This window comes from Nicrophorus vespilloides, unplaced genomic scaffold (assembly GCF_001412225.1).
Source record: "Nicrophorus vespilloides isolate i.1.1-1 unplaced genomic scaffold, Nicve_v1.0, whole genome shotgun sequence".
Taxonomy (NCBI): Eukaryota; Metazoa; Arthropoda; class Insecta; order Coleoptera; family Silphidae; genus Nicrophorus; species Nicrophorus vespilloides.
The window spans coordinates 362,587-376,844 of record NW_017098951.1 but is presented as its reverse complement, the minus strand read 5'-3'; the positions used below and the strand labels follow the sequence as shown (position 1 = coordinate 376,844).

General features: G+C 29.6%; 1 protein-coding gene across 3 annotated transcripts in view; it reads right to left on the bottom strand.

The window, feature by feature from the left end:
* Positions 1 to 14,258, bottom strand: part of LOC108563672 (acetylcholinesterase-like) — a 70,685-nt gene that overhangs the window by 33,574 nt on the left and 22,853 nt on the right. For all 3 annotated transcript variants that reach the window (XM_017922410.1, XM_017922409.1, XM_017922413.1), the window contains exon 2: positions 11,363 to 11,405. The gene's annotated coding sequence lies outside the window, so the exon portion shown is untranslated. The remainder of the gene's footprint in view (positions 1 to 11,362; positions 11,406 to 14,258) is intronic.

The window sequence follows — 14,258 nt, the reverse complement described above, 5'->3', positions numbered from 1 at the left end:
TCGTACATTTTTTAAAATTTTATAGGTTATTTATTTTCAAATATAAGATATTCTGATATTATAGAGAAAACTAATGAATATAAAAAAAATAATTTTGAACTTTATCTAAAAATGAACATTGTCTGATTACAATTTCAATGTAATGAGATGTAGATTATTTTAAAACATGAACAACGTAAGCCTATTTCTTAAAATTATCATAAAAATCATAAAAAGTTATGTTCATAATTTCACAATTCGACAATAAAAATTTGTATTACGCCTTATAACAACAGTAATATTTGAAATTATTCATATTTTTAGTAAAACGTAGGAGTTTCCATAAATTACTTAAACTATATACAAAAATATATTTATTGAAATAGTTTACGAGATTTATAAAGAATAATCGCAAAGTATTAATAATTTAACCAAATGAGTTCCTGCGTGTTTATTTAATTCAGATTAGAAGTTTGAGTTCCGGATGAAGGGTTCAAGCTGTACGGAAGTCGATTTGTGCGAATGCAAGTAGAGAGAGAGAAAGCAAGAGTTGGAATAAGGGTAGCACGACTGAGAATGGTTATGTAATATAGACAAGAGATTGTTTATGTCGGGTAACTTCACAATTGAATATGCGAACAATGCATATTAAGTGCGATTTATTACACGTCGCGGGTTGGGCGCGCGGAGGGCGCATAGGGTTCTCATATTTCATACATTCAGGTTTGTTGTAGGCCGCATACCTTGTATACCGATGATCGTAGTTAGTATCTGCCTTCAAAAGGAAATTGAACAGGCCGGAATCTAATTAAGTTCATAAATATCAATTTCAGGGAGCAGGGATGAGCGAGGTGTGGCCGACGGTCGATGGCGACGTTCACAATGTTTATTTTAAATTATTTAAGACATCTATCCGATCGACATTGCTATGAAAATATATGCATTTCATTTCTCTAGAAAACACAGTTTACGTTCACTGTAATTAGAAGGTCTCTCTCTACAACTTTAATCCACAATGCATTGTTTTAATCAAATTCAGTTACAGTTTTAAATAGATGTTTTTAAATTTGAAATACAATTTAGACTTGACAATGTACATCAAACAATTTGTAGATATAAATAAGTAGAGCGGAACCTCGATTAACAAGCACCTCGCATAACGAGCATTTCGTTTAACGAGCAAAATGAATTGTAAGAAAAATGACGAGTGACGATGAGAAGGGAAGCCCCGGATTGCGCGCCTTCTACATCATTTTTAAAACATTTGTACACATATTATGTATTGTTTCCAACCATTACTATAATATATAAACACACTATGAACGTTTTTTTATATAAACATATATATAAAGTATAAATAGACCTCTACCAAGGCTCCGAATTGATACAAGTAATATAAACAAATATAAACTCACTTCAACGTGTGTGAATTGGAAAACAGTTCCTAGTGTTAGTGGTCATTCTAGATGAATCTTAGTGTTGTTTGTGATCACATGTTAATTGTGATTTTTTGTGCAAAATTTAATAACACTTGCATGTTATATTATAATTAATTAAATATGATGTTTGGGGTAACGTTGAATTGATTCAAAGTAATTTGAAAACGTATATATATCCGGAAATAGCAAAGACAGAGTAGGATATAATGACAGTCATTTGTTCCCAACCATTACATAACAAAATGAAGGATATTAATACAAACAATTAATTGCTTGTAATTTGTTCAATACCATGTTGAGCGTGTAATTTAGTACGCGGTGAGCTACCAATCTATCTATGTAATATAATGGATATGTTAGATAATTATATGTCATATTAAGTTTATTACAGTAGTTATCTGTAGTGTTTACTATAAAGTATCTCTCTTAAAAAATAAGTGATTATGTATGTGTTCTGAGATTATACAAAAAATCAATATGTATTTATATATTTTGATATCTTAATTCCTTTTCTAATTTTTTTTTCAATCATTTGTAAATTAGTTATGACACATTATAGATACAGATTAAAACAAATATTTACTTATAATTTAATGTTTTTTTCTGAGTAAAGAATTTGCTTCTAGCAGTTCTCTTTTTGATTGAACGTAATCTATCATAGCAATTTTATGTTAACTGAATCTTTGAATTTACATAAGCAGGATTGATTTGAGATTTTATAATTTTTCACGATACATACTGCAAATTGTTATTCTCAATTTTAACTAAATTTTCTATTATTAATTTATTTGTTGACGACTGCTGGAATTGTAACATTGTCAATTGTTGGTATATCAAATCAGATATTTCAAGATATAGTATGTGGCATCAGAGGGTTGTGTTGGACGGAGCATAAGAAATAAATATAAATAATGTATGCATATCGTACTTCTTGTGTCAGGATGATTTATAGTAGATAAAAGGATCACGCTGTCGCATCCCCTCTTCTAGCACTGGTTACAGGAAATAAATGTACGACACAACGGAGGACAACCGCCCCAAGGAAGATCTAGCGCAGCAAGTATTCCCAAATCCTAAAATTTGATCAATATTAGAAATAATTCTGCGTGTATGCGTATACGAACAATGCAAACAGTTGTAGGATATATGCGTGTATGCGCCGTTGTGTCTACGTAATCCCAGAAGCTTAAAGCTTCCGTTGTTCCAAAGCTTTGCTACCGTAGAGTTCCTTGTATGTATTTGTGCACGTGCGTTATGTATAGATGTATATAAATATATAGGTGTATGTGTGTGTGTAAGCAGTGATTCGACCTCCCGGTTATTTATCGGGTCGTGTCCTTGGACCCGTAACCAGAGAACGCTCCCTTTTACCCTTATAACCATTTCGTTTCGGACACTGCACACGTATCCAACAAGATTTCACACTGGAACAACACGAAAACGAACAAAGCCCTTAAAATTCCGGCACATATAATTATTGCGCCTGTTCGTTCCGCAATCAATACAAAAATCTCTTGTCAAAACAAAATCTCGCAACAGTGCAACACATTTTGATTTGTACTACACGGTACTTTTAGAATGCGATTAAAGAAATTCAACTAATCATGTCACATCATATTGCATATTTACATAACACATAGTCATGGTTTAAATACTTGTGTATATTTTATGACATAACAGTTAATGTTTAGTAGTCAATAAATACAGTTTTCCGAAATCATACAATCACAATTCTAATGCAAAATTAGTATTTGTTATTATTATATAATAAATATTTTTTAATAGATTTGTTATATACGGTGGAAATCGAAATAGCGACAATTAAATCCCGACAACCATAATCCCGACATTATCAAAATCTCAAAAACCATAAACTCGAGAGTATCAAAATACAAACAATATCTTTTATTATTGATATAGACTTATTAATAATAAACCTTAACAATAAAAAATAATCTAAAATACGATAACAGTCATTGGGATTTCTATATCTCTATATAATGAAGCCCGCAATTTCAAGCCCTATTTAACAAAAAAAAAAAATATATTCTAATTTAAGGGTACTCCAAGTCGTCTTAAAGTAAAAAAGTATTATCAAGACATTTTTTAAATAAAACTACTTTTCTTGCTTCTGGAAATCTTACTGATATTAACACATGCATTCTTGTCAAAGTTGTATTTATTCCATATTCGTCGAATATTAAGAAATTTAATTCAACTAGAGCAAACTATTTTTTGATATTCCAGGTGTTTCGCAAAAGTTTTTAAAAATATTTTTATATAATTTGAGATTTGGACTTTGTGGATCAGAAAATTCAGTCCATTTAATTTATTTGGTTTACCGCGAAACATATTCTCCTTTTTCAGTGTGCCATGAGGTGAAAAAAATGACAAACAATGAACTAGAGGATGAAGAGGAAATGATAGTTTTTTTTTTAAACTGCAACATTGAAAACATTGATAGTTCTTGGAAAGAAGTTACAAATTTAATGAATGCAGAAGATTATTCCACGGAAGATTTAGAAAATCTTGAAAAACAAAGACAAAAAAATAAGACAAATTTATAGAAGTTCCTGCCCAAAAATATTAATAACTTAAGAAAGTACTTGATGTAATTGAAACCGTTTTGTATTTAGTGTTAAATATTCTTATGCACAATATTAAACTAATAGACATTATATTAGCTTTTAGTTAATATAAACATATATTATCAATATTTAAAATATGTGAAAAAGTTCAAAATTGGAATTACTTGAACTACATAAAACCATACTGAAATGGATGTAAGAAATCTTAATTTTTGATTTTTTTTTTAAGAAATTCCAAAAAAACATTTATTGCATTGAAAGTCATTAATATAATATGATTAAAATAAATGTATAATAAAAGTTAATAATTTCTTAATTATCCTGAGTCAATTAATTAAAGGGAATGAAACATATTTTGGTCAGATAATTGTGAACGCAATTAAAAATATTGAGAGGAACTAACCAAGTGTATTAACTAAATTTGCTCGTTTGACTGTAAATGAAGGGCAATTAACAACGCTGTGCAAAATGATAGTGAACGATTTAATAGACTGTGAATAAGGTATGTGAAAATCATTGGTATGCACGTAATTTAGTCGCAAGTGATCAATTGCGACCTGTTGATTTGTTAATAGCTTATAAACGAATGTTCATAGCAGCATCACTGGGTTATCCAATAACTTCAACATGTTTGTGAATTGTAAATTGCAATTACATTGATGTCAAGTTCATTTTAAATATACAGTAATAAATAATAATTGACTTTGGAACAATTACGTTTCCTACAAAAATTATAAAAAATAATAATTAAAATAATAGTATCAAAATTAAGTTTAAATCTTTCAAATGATTAATAATTTCAATTAAAGATAAGTGATTTTGAATGTCATATATAATTTGTTACAATTTAGTATGACGATTAGATAAATTGTATAGACTTTCAAATTACGTTTTTTTGCTAAACGTAAATTTTTTGCTTCTACCGTATTCACATATTAATAAAAGGTTGTTAAGCACTCTTTAATAGTAATAAGTGTAAGGAGATTAAACACGTCATAGAAAGAGTTGAATACGCATACCATAATTTAAATTTTTAAATCAATAATTGTAATTCTACTTGAGACTAATCTATGTTATTAGTTTTGAACGCAATTTGAATGGCTACATAATTTTATCAGATTATAGGCGCAACTTGTGTGCTGCAAACTATTATCGAAAATGCAATACATAGTGTACACATTTTGGTATAAAATTGCACATTTACCGAGTTCGATGCTGACGATAATGTGTGTATGAGTGAATGTAGCAATATTGCATTTGGTGGCAGTCATTAAACCCGGAGCCATGAGAATTGGGTGGAGAGTAATAGAGTAACAGACACATACAGAGATAGATAGACCAAGGGGAGAGAATTTAAACGTAAATGATGCAATTTATATTAGTACCAATAGTGCAATAAATTCCGCAACGAGTTGCGATAAAAGTGCAATAAATACAGGCCAAAAAATGTGTTTATTTGGGCGGAATGCAATAATGGACATCGTCTCTTCCATCGGGAACGTATTTGGAATTTCGTTCGAAGTTTTATTAACTTAACAGAAAATGTTGTCAGCTTCTAGTTTAGATATTGACAAATAAATCAATTGGTACTATAATATAAACAGAGCAGTAAAAATTCATAATGAAATTAATATTAGACTGAAAAAGAAAACTAATTCTATATTGAATTCAATATTAATATTTTTATTATATCATCAAATATGTGAATAAAAATTATTTTTTAGAATTCAATATAATAAATAATTCAATCTACATATACACAAGTAAAATTTAACTGCGATTACAACTATGGTAGTTTTAAAGGAATACTTAATCTTTACTGCGTAACATTATTATAAAGTGGCTGAAAAACTATAGAGAATCAATGAAGAACTATTAAAGTGTTTGGAAGTGCTCGAAAATGTTGAGCAAAAACTTTGGGCAAGTCGCTCCAATATCCGAGTGTTGCTAAAGGGATGAGGACGAACACTTACTATCAAAGTGACTTGCTGATCGTTTCCTTTTCCTATGGTTTGAGCACTTTTCGTGTGTTTCCGCAAACCATCAATAAATATTTTAAAACTTTTTCTGTTCTTTTTTCATCTCTTACAAATTTAGTTCACATGATTGCATTTCTATTTTATTTAAAACTTATTTTTTAATGAAATGAGTTTTTTAAATTAATAATTAGTATAGTCAATAGTAAAGAATGGATTGAAATTTCAGTAAAGAAATTGAATTAGCATACATAGAACGCTGTACAAATTACTATTAATATGATTAATTTGAATAGTAATTTTGAGTTTCTTATTAAGCGATACCAATTAATTGCAGTGGAAAGAGCTTCTATTTTTTTTATAAATATGCATTTTTATGCATTGTGGTTTCACTGTTGTCGTGTAGGCCAATAGCCAGAACTCCAGTCTATCTCGGTATCTAGTACTAAATGTTGGTATTGTATCATCGACCATATCTATATGAAAATCTTCATGTATTTGTTTATTCATGATGAACCATGGAGCCCTAATAATATTTCTTAAGCATTTTGATTGGAACCTTTGTATAATTTGTATGTTCAATTTACTGACCGCACCCCACAATTGGATATAATACGTCCATACTGGTTTCAATATTACTTTGTATATAAGTAATTTATTTTGCAATGATAATTCCGACCTTTTCCCTATAAGCCAATAAAGTTCTCTAAACTTTATTTCAAATTGCTGCTTCTTAGCCTGAATGTGATCTTTCCAGTTGAGTCTTCTATCTAGATGCATGCCTAGTTATTTGACTTTTGTTGCTTTGGGCAAATTATAATAAGAATGAAACTAAATATATTCAATTATAGTAGAATCTCAAATTTCGGACAGGAAATCGTTCTTCTTTCAAGTCGTTCTTCGTCAAAATAAATAATGTAACTTAAATACATGAATATCAAAGGCCTATGGCCTATAGCTCTTCTTTATAAGTATTCAACATCTTATATTTTATTATTATGATTATATATTATGTTATATTTTTTAATAGTTTAATAAACATTTTTATTTCAAAACTCATAAAATTAACCCAATTCATCTGAAAGTAGCCTTTTGGTCTAGTTTAGGACAATCAAATTGTAAATAAATGAAAACATGAAATTCCATATGGTTTTTGTAAGTAGTTATTTTTTTTATTTACAAAAATAAGTGTATATGTTAAGTCTTCTATTAATTGGCCATTTATAGTCAATCTTGTAAATCATCCCTGTTCTGAATACATAAATATATGAATGCTTGCTAATGGAGATCAAATTGCTGTAATGAAGTAAACTAGTTTGTAAAGGAACAAATCATATTGTACCAATCAATAATAATAAATAGGGACTGTATCGGGTATCCGGTTTTGCAACAATGGGGGGAGCAGTGCAGCATTCAAATTGAATAAAGTTTTACTCCAATCCGTACAGAAGACCGCCGGGTGAATTCCTCAACCTATATATTTCAAGCATACAAATTGAGTTAGCAGTTCTGGAAATTGTAATTAGCTCCACTGATTATGAGTTTAATAACTATCTAACAAGTTTTCTTCCCTCGCCCCCTCTCCAATCTCAATGTTTTACTGAATCATTTACGTTCCGCGTTAATTGAATTACGAATTACAGTCTGCTCGCAAAAAGATTCAATTAATTGTTATAATTAAGTCTGAAATTGCATTAGCCGAAAATAAATAATACCGACGCGGATGGGCTGGCTGCTTCCCTTCTATCTTTCTTTCTCCTTTTCCCATCCATTGCATCCTGACACCGTCGCGCGTTCCCCAACTCCGTCCTTCTGCCAGAAAATTGCGAGACAGTAAAAGTGCAACCGGGCGAGTAATTGGAACATGTAGCTCTATCTTATGTAAGTGGCTCATTTTCTGTCCAAGTCCCCAGTAGATGAGAGTTGTAGTTCCAACTTACTCTCTTTTTTTTTAATATGTTTTCTTTTCCCCATACTTACAACTCTGCGGGTCCTCGACTTCGGCCTCATCCAAGTTGTTGACTCCTTCCATACTCTGCATTTTTGCTACTTTCAATTACGCTGCATTACGTTATGCCGCTACGTATTTGCGCTGCGGAGGAAGCTTATTGAAATTTAGAACAATGCACAAATTAATTTGGTCCCAGCCAACTAAACTACAATTACTCGGAGAAACGACCGGGCTTCATTGTTTTGGGCTTTTCACAGAGCTTTGTGTTCTGCTTGCAGTTTTAAATGAAAACTACATATGTTTTGCAACATCACAATACCGTAAACTAACGTCTCATTTAGACTACATATACATTCATTGAATTTCATTTCAATACTACACATTCTAATAAATCGAATCGATAAATCGAAATTCAATGAAATGATGCCATTTTTTAAATGTTTATTAGTTATTAGTTAAACATGTATTAGATCCTTGTAAATTAATTAATTCTAGTAGTTCCAAATTCATTTACATTTATTCTTTTAAAATTCTTTTAGTATTGCTTTAAATAAGATTGCGCTTACTTCATAATAATGTTTATTTTAATTGAAATCATCAATACATGTTGTATTTTGCGTATGAATCAATACATTTTCTTGTAATACTAAAAATCAATGAAATATAAAATCGTTTCACTATATTGGTATAATAGAATATTTTACAAATTAAATATAATACAAATTCACAAATTTATTATAACTAAGCCCTTTGGCCGGCCTATTAATATATATTTTTTTAAATTTTATGTTAGAATTTATTTATGTATAGAATGTACTTTTTTTTCTTATGTATTCATGTTTGGCCAATAAATTATTATTAAAACTAATGGAAATTTTGTACTAGAATTAAGAAACAAAAAATAACAAAACTTTTTTTACGTTACTACAATATTCTTTTTATGAAAATTGATTTTTTGATTACCATGAAATTATTATAAATTTTGATAGATACAAAAGGAATTTACATTTTTATGGTTCATACAATAACATTTTATAAAGTAAAGTGAAATTGGTACGTGCATACAAATTCTCCATTAATTGCAAAGCGTAATAGCAAATCCATGTTATAGTGACACTACTTATCAAGTGGTTTGTTCTATAGAAAATAGTGTCTGTACTCTGTTATAGGATAATTTACTATATAACATAAATTGAAATAATTCAACGTTTCTAATTAAAAAAAGAAGTTTGTTAAAGCTTTGTTTTATTCAGTTTTATTAGAAAATTCAAATAGATGCTTCGTTTCTTTACTAAACGTTTACAATTTTGTTTTAATTACAAGATGTATTTCATCTCATAACTAAAAATAAATTGTACCACCTGGGAGTATTGGGATAAATCGTATATAAATATTCAGTAAAAAATATTGAAAGGTCATTTATCTTCCTAAATAATTAGCATATTCGTATTGATTTTATTATCGCTCTAAATACATTTTAGTTTTCTTTTCAACATTAATATTCGAGTCACATGAGAGAGTACTTACTTTTCCAGTTTTATTTTTATGTCCGCTATGCAGTCAGTATCTAATCGAGGATCCGGAAATAGCACCTCGTGTATTCGTACACGTACCAATATTCTGCGGAAGCGATTATTTAGAAAGACCTGTATTCCGTCTGAAATGCCATCTGGCTAGAAGCCAGATCATACCTCTACCTCTGTAGTGTAGCAACATAGTTAGATCGATGTTAAATTACCATTAAAAATGCCGCATTTTCTAGAAACCTATGAAAAATGCATATACACCAGGCAGGTAACTACTTTATATTCAATTAGATTATATTCTTCCAACCGCATATAAATAAGACAATTTGAATGTAATCTACACATTATCGAAGAACAAAAAATGTTGTTTTTGTTGTTATCGATCTATTATGCAATACCAATATTAATTTACAAGAAGGCTTCATTTTGCTTTTGATTACTGCGGATCATTATTTTGTTTTTCTCTTTAGGCTCTTGTGGACCAAAAAGTTATGCTTCCCTTAAACTTCTCAATTATTTTTTAATGAGGTTTGCAGATCATTAAATAATATAAACTTTACAAAAAAAAAATATTTTCATTTATATTCCATACACAAAGATATTTACATATTTGTCTATTTCTTTACCCCATTTGGGGTAATATAACAGGGTTCGCCGACCCCTGACTTACAGAAAATTAAATATATGATAAAACAGAAAATTCATAAAAAAAATATATAAAATGTAATTTCAATAAAAAAAAATAAATTGTGTAGTTATAACTTGAAACTCAAAGGTATTTCAGCTGGACAGTAATTAATAAAGAATTTGGTATACACATTTCAATTTACACAAGCTGATATAGATAACATTTTCTCACAATGCGGTAACAACGCATTACCCTTGGTCATTAGTATATGTAGTGATTAGTGATACTTCGATTAATCCGGATTCACTACAGTCTGGTTTGGAAATTTTAAAAGAAACAAAATTTTAATTGATCAATATAATAATAATTTGTAATAAATTGTACACAAGATTATTTTTTATGTGATTGAACAATTTTAACCTTTTTAAAGTCACGTATCTTTTTTGCGAATAATTTTTATGTGGTTTGAAACTCCTCGATTAGTCCGGTATCAAACATATTATCGAAACCGTTACAATTATTATTATTGTTTTTGTTTCTTTTATGTATATAATAAAGTTGCATAAGTGTATTTAAGTACGAATCACTTGTTTTTTTCATTGAAATGATTGGATATATTGTAATTATGCAATTAATTCTATAGATTTTCTTGATTGGATGATAAATATGAATTCAGTAAAATATAATTGCAATTACTATTGTTTGTAGATATTTCCACCCATTTAATTAAAACCGAGTTTCAATTACAAAGAGAAATCTGTAATTGAAAGCGCCTGTGTTTCACGTTGTTCCCTTTGTAAATAAGTTTTAGCCAAATTGTATCAAATAATTGAATTGAATCGTATTATTGAGTTAATAACAAATATAGAATATTACAAAAAAAAATAATTAGAACAAAATGCAAAAACATTAATTTATATGTATAAAATGTCTGGAGGAGACATAACACGTCTGGAGAAAATAATTCCTTTTCGAAACAATCTTTAAATCTCAAAGTCAAACGTTGCGAGACGGAGGATGGAAAAAAGTAGCAGAGCGGATTCCCACAGTTTGTCAGATAGATAAATTATTTCTTTCAGGCAAACATACAAGTAGGGACGGAGGCGACGCTCTCTACTTATTGTTCTAAAGCCTTTTCTTCCTTTATTTTCCACCTTATCCTTTCCATTTGTCTACGTCATAGACGGTGTCATTATTAAAGGAAATTATTTAATACGCTTTACAGAAAACTTAAACTTATACAACAGTTTAAAGAAAATGTATAACTTTACTCACTTGCGTTTAATGTATCATCAAAAACGAAGTACAATGTTCCATCCTGTAAATAGAAAACAAATACATGTTATAAATGATGTCATTGTTTATAAATTGAAAAATAAAAATAATATTTATTGCAACAATAAATTACAAAATTTAAAAAAAAATAAAATTCAACTGTTGCAAAGAACTATTGACTATAGGTCTTTCTGCCTGGATGAAAAATAAATAATTTAATGTAAACAAATAACAAAAAATATAACTGATTTTGATTTTTTTCTGTATGTAATTATTTTTACTTCGATTAAAAATAAACGTTATTTTTATATTATTTTATTGTTTAATTAATTTAATTTAAAAATGGATATCATTATATCGAATATGAAATATCAACATTAAATTTAACGGATTATTTCTATAATAGAAAGAAAAACATCATACAAAAAAAAATAAATATTCGACATAATTTAAAAATGTTTTTTATCGTTTAAAATAATATTATTATATAAATCGGAAACTAAAGTATATTTTTAATTTACAATAGGTTCAATGAATATATTCAATAGAAAAAATAATGAGTGAAATTTCAGCGTTAAGATAAAAACTGAAATAAATCTAAGAAGTAGAATTGATTGGGAACTGGTGGAATGGAATGTAACTGATGTGGAACTATAAACCTCATCTTGCTATTGTGCCCATCCAGGCCCTTGGAAACGTATCCATGCGAACGACGTCGTAATTTTTCAAGAATACTTCCGTCCTATTCAAGGCCCTGATTACATCCTATTCAAGGAGCAGACCATTTGTATCAACCAAACATTGTCGTTGCAAAATAAATTAAATCCTGCCTCCCTCTCGCCCTGTTATAGACCTACCGCTGTGGTGGCGGCAGCAGCAACGACGGAGGCCGAAAATAACGACTTTAAAGTATTTAAGCGAGACGCCGAATACATTTGCATGCGCTTGGTATGCAAAGCGATTTTTGCACTAAATAAAGCCAAGAAATTTATCGCCGAAAAATTCGGTCACGGAACGGACGAAACGTATTTACTCCGATTGGAATCTAATTAGTTATTTCTAACAGACAAACGGCGCCATTATTACCTGCGAACCCCGATACAATTAAAGTGTCCATCCGATGGCTGAGCCAATGGTAAAGCGATTTTCGTGGGTCGTGGAAACCCTGCGAATCGATTTATCGAGTGCAAAATTAAAATATCAAATAGAAAACGGCCGGGTTTTACGCAAGATTGACTGGACGGTCGCACGCCATATCTATTTAACTGCTGACCGACTGACACTGTTTCAAGGTTTATGATTTCAGGCAGAACAAAGAAGGCTTTCTTGGAATTGATTTAAGAGATATGGATGAAAAGACCATTGACGTAAGATATTTGAGGTTATACTCGTGGCGTGCATATCAACAAAACTATTATTCATAATTAATGACCCACCGGTGGGTCATGCCGTTGTTAATGTGTGCGAATAAGATTAATAAGTGTGAATGAAATAAATAAATTGATATAGAATATAAATAAGGTTGAGCGTTTACTTTAAACTGATCATTAGTTCGATATTTTATGTAACATATCTATAATTGATTTAAAATTATACAATAAAAAAAACTATTATATGAAATAAATTTTAATAAATAAAATGTATTATATAAAAATATTTCTTTGAGTCATAAGACGCACCCAATTTGAAATCCTTGTTTTATAGGAAAGAATAGTGTACAATAAGAGCACATTATTAAGCAAAAAAAATCTAACCTCAAAGTTATTCAAAGATTTCAATTAAAGAAAATTAATGAAGAACTTTTTAAAACATTTTATACTATAACAACAAAAAATAAATATTTGATGCAGAATTGGTATGGCTTAATATGGTAAGTATAGTAAGTATAAGTATGGTTAATGCGATACTATAGACTTTTTCCTTTTTTCTAGGTTGTACTGCATTCTAGTAAATTTAACTTTCCGGGTTATTAATTTAAAAGTAATGACAGACCCCCAGATGACTAAAGAAATGTAAGGACATGCTTTAAAAGATGCTTTAAGAGATTTGGAAATTTGCTAGAAACCAGCGATTCTCAAACTTTTTGGTCCGCGACCCTTAAAAATTTGAAAAGGCATACCCCAAGAATAGGTATGTGTAGAAAAACATCCCGGATTGATCTGTCATCAATTTTTCTTCGATCCCACAAATATTTTCGTGGCCACGAGGGTTTTTTTTTTGGATTATTTTATAAAGAAATATTATGTCTTCGATCCTTAAAATATTTCAGAAATAAAGGTAATTTCTTTTGTACTATTCGTTAATTGTTTGGACTCGAATACATTACCCTTAAAGAGGTCAATATCTTTTGAAACTTTTTACGCTCATTTAACATACTATAGATAATAGATGTTTAATACATGTTTATTTACAATCCTAATGGCGTATAGACACTGCAGCTTTCTTCAATATTAATTTTAGAAATAAATAACATTACGGTCTAACTATATCAAAACAACTATTATATTCTATTGTAAAGTGTACGTAAGTGCGAACAAAGAGAGACGTGTGTATATAAATATTGTAAACAATTATATTTAAACAATTATGATTAACGTACAGAAACGTACATATGTATGTTAACTGAGTTCACACTGTATATATCCATTTAGCTATTGACCGAGTGACATTGTTTCAAGGTTTATGATTTCAGGCAGAACAACGACGTAATTCTTGAAATTCACGTTGGGTTGGAATGAGTAAGAAGAGAGATAGAGGAGAAACGTATATTTTTGTATGCGATAGACAGAGAATGAGAGTCCTCGTTAAGAAACGAGAGTGGAAAAAAAATCTGTGCCCGCGGAGGTTCTTTTGTTTGTAGTAAATACTCGATCGCGTTCGTCTGCGTTCCCATTCC